At 60.2% G+C, this 3576-nt stretch overlaps 1 long non-coding RNA gene across 5 annotated transcripts in view; it reads left to right on the forward strand.

Annotated features, from left to right (window-relative positions):
* Positions 1–13: 13 nt before the first annotated feature.
* The window catches only part of LOC102468807 (uncharacterized), a 37020-nt gene continuing 33457 nt past the window's right edge, over positions 14–3576 (forward strand). For 2 of the 5 annotated variants that reach the window (XR_003548673.1, XR_003548671.1), the window contains exon 1: positions 14–1359. This is a non-coding gene — a long non-coding RNA (uncharacterized LOC102468807). The remainder of the gene's footprint in view (positions 1360–3576) is intronic. The other 3 variants (XR_003548670.1, XR_003548674.1, XR_003548672.1) reach the window with 3 other exon arrangements.

A 3576-nucleotide genomic window follows, 5' to 3' on the forward strand; every position in this document is an offset into this window, starting at 1 on the left:
GGCTGGAACCGAGTGGGGCGGCCGGCCTGGGCCCAACCCCCCACACCCTCCAGGTCCAGGCCCCGCACGTTCGTCTCCCGTTCGCACCTCGCCTCTGGGCCAAGCCGCAGCTTCTTCCCCATCGGGCGCTCTCCGCCTTCAGTACCTTTTGCACCCCCCACTCTCAGCCCCAGCATCCCCAGGGAGGTTCGGAATGAGCGCCAGATCGAAGCCTCCCGGGCCCTTTGTTCCCAAGCGGCCCCCGCCCAGTGGGCGACGCTCCGTGTGTCTTCGCGGCTGCAGGCCGTGTGTGTGCGGTGAGCGCTTGTGTTTCTGGAGGTCTGCACGTATTGGTGCTGGGTTAGAGGGGCGGGACTGGGGCTCCAAGAGTTGTGTTCAGACCAACTCCTAACCTCAGGAGACCTTCCTCGGGCCAAGCAGGGTCTGCTCCCCTCCTGCCGGTGCGGTAGCCGCACAGTGAGATACACCACTGGCCCCACCGCTCCCTGTACTCAGTGCACCCCCAAAATGCTCATAGTGAAGGTAACGGGGGACAGAATAGCCAAAAGACTCTGAATCCCTTTCCTCCATTAGAAGCACAGAACTAAGCGCCCGGAGGTTCCAGGCCGAGGCCAGCTCGGGACCAATGCTCCCGGTGGCTTTCAGCTGCTGGAGAACTGGCCCTGTTTTTGTTTGAACGTTTTGTAACGATTAAGCAGATCCCGGCGTCAGCTCGCCGCGAAGAGGCTCAAACAGGCATAAAGTGCGACCCCAAGTGGCCACAGTGCGCAAAGGCGCCCAGAACCGTTCGGTCCACAGCCGGAAGGCTTGGACGGCGCTTCGGACCCAGCCAAGTCTCTACCTGGCCCAACGTGAGCCAGCCTGGAACGCGGGCTGTGTGTGACCCGGAGGCCCGTACAGGTGCTCCTCGAGCCACGCGTAGGTCCTCTAGTCCCGTCTTCGGACTCAGCTGCTAGCCCCGCGCTGGTCGCCCCCGCTGAAATTCCGTTTCCCAGCCTTCCGGGGTGCCTGTTGGCTGCTCCCGGTGAGGGAAGTTCCTGGGCGGGGAAGGGCCAAAGGCCAAAAGTGGAAATAACACAGCGAGGGGGCCCGGGGCGTCTGGTGAGAAATCTCCCCGGAGCGCAGACGGGAAAGAGGAACGTAACGTGTTAGGCATCCAGACACCGTTCCAGCATTGCGCGCCCTCCCTACCCCGATCAAGAATGGCGGGAAATAGGTCTTTTCGAGACCCTTGCCCGGACGCTGAAGCCAGATAAATCGCGAATTCGCTGGATCCGGAGTCCCGACCCGCCTCCCGCGTCGCCTTACGCTTTCCAGCTTTGGGCGCGCGCTGCGAAAAGCAGGAGAAGCGTGCACTGGGTGAGTGTGTCCGGCTGCTGTGTGCGTGGGACCCGGACGACCGAAGCCGCGCGTGGGGGTCGAGTGGGCCACGCCAATGCGAATGCGGCCAGATTTTTTTTAAGTGTTAGAAGGTGAAGTGTATACCTCCAACTAATCCAAAGCCCTATTTTCTCGAGCCCTCGGGGAGGCTGGAGTAGGGCGCCGTCTTGAGAGGGTTATTTTTAATAAAATGAATACATTTGAACTAAAAGGTATGGATCAGCGATTCTAGTGCTGGGAGACCCCGTCTTGCAGCCCTCTTTGAGAACCGAGCTCTCTGCAGAAATGATTTGGCCGCCTTTGGAGAGAGCTCGGGCCAAGCGGCAGCGCAGCCCCTGTACAAAGCTAGGCTATGGGAACATGTACCTGTCCTGTGGGGACATGTGTCCCTGTCGCATTCACACCAGGTGAACACACACTCTGGTCGCAGCTCAGAGGAGAAGGTTTCGAGGTCACCCTGTCCAGGCGATTACCGATCTTTGCAGACTACAGCTTTGACCTTAGGTGCCCAGGACCGGACAGACACACCGGGCCCTCTTGGTACCACTGAACCCCAGCGGGCAGTGTCGTCTTCCTCGGCCGATAGACACTTGGCTACCTGAGTGTGCCTAATGCGGCAGTCCGCTAGTGTGCGCCGAGGTTGGCAGACCGAGCTGTGCTCGCCCTTCGCCGCCTGAACCCTCGGGTCCACCTGACCGTCGCTGCCGAGGGCTGAAACTCCAATCGCCAAGTGCGGCCCATCGAGAACTTGGAAGTTCCCGTGGCCCTAGCTCTACGGTTCCAAACCTCCGGTTCTCCTGCGGGCGTCCGTCTCAGGGTCTCTACGGCTCAGGCTTTGTCTGGGCACGCACGCTCCTCTTTGTCTCTGTCCCTCTGTCTCTGTTTCAGTCACTCCTCCTACGGTTTGACCGAAATATCTGTCTGTCCCTACATTCACCTACCTCCAAATCCGTTTCATTGCCGCACTCTCGGCGGAGTTACTTGCTCTTCTCCCCATCCCCCGACCACCCTACCTCCACTCCCCCCAAAAAAACTTGGAAATAGCCCCACCCCTGCCAGGCTACGGATGAGTTAGAATAGAGGCGCTCAGGACACTCAGGAGTAAAGGCCGACGCATGGGGAGCCGACCGCCCTCAGTGGCCAGACCCTCCCCATTCGGCTCCCGCTGAGCTCCGCCTAAGGGTCGCGGAACCCCAAACGGCCACCCACCCATTCCCGATTGCATCTGCGGGCTGCCGCCACTCCACGCCAGGGGGCCTGGATCCGCGTGTCCGGCTCCCGGTTATCCGTACACAGCAGTACCAGGAGGGTGTACCCCAGTTCTGAAAGGCATAGTCGGTGCGCTTCTGCATACCCATTGACTGGGGAGCCCGTCGCGCGGGAAGAAAGAGGCGGGATGGTGGAGAAAGTGAAGCGCTGAGGAGTAGAAGCGAAGGGAAGCGGGCCGGGAGACGCAGGAGCTAGAGCGGAGCGCAGTCCCAAGCCTCTTTGGAGGGAAGCCGAGGATCGGCGGCGGCCAGAGCCCCAATAGTTTGTGGTCTCCAGTCGCTAAAACTCCAATTTGAGGTTTTCGCACAAAGAGACTGTTCTCTCCACCCACCCTAGGTTGTGCCGGAGGCTATGCGTCCCAGAAGCACCACCTTGGGTTTCTTTAGCTAGATGGTGATGGGGGAGGCTCTGCAGCGTTCGAGCCGCAGCAGAACCTCAGGACACTCGGTGTAGGCGTAGAAGAATTTACTCGCTAAGGGACCGTGGAGCCCATAGTCAATGGTCGGGTGTGAGGTTCGCCGCACTGCCCCAGTCCGCCTTACTTAGCCAACCAGGTAGCAACCGAGCAGCCCCGCGGTGCGCCCTCCTGTGCGCCTCCAGACTGAAGAGAAGCTACAGGTTTGCAAGTGTTTAGTGAGCGAGTAGAAGAATCTGTGAGTGCAGGGGAGCAGCTGAGGTGCGCAACAGGGGTATGAGAGAGAAAGAGACACAGACGGATGGGAAGATGCAGCACACGCATTCAGAGAGTTTGAAATTCGTGGCCTCTGAGCCCGCTGGGTTGGCAGGTTTTACTATTCCGGATCGCCAAGCCGGGGGTCCGTGGCCCCCCCGCTGAATTCTGCCAGGCAGGAGCCTTCGTCAGCGGGATCCACCCAGAAACCTGCCATCTACCATTTGATCACCCAGATGTAGTGTCACCCGCTCTTC

Source organism: Tupaia chinensis, unplaced genomic scaffold (genome assembly GCF_000334495.1).
Source record: "Tupaia chinensis unplaced genomic scaffold, TupChi_1.0 Scaffold000115_1, whole genome shotgun sequence".
In the NCBI taxonomy this organism is placed as follows: Eukaryota; Metazoa; Chordata; class Mammalia; order Scandentia; family Tupaiidae; genus Tupaia; species Tupaia belangeri.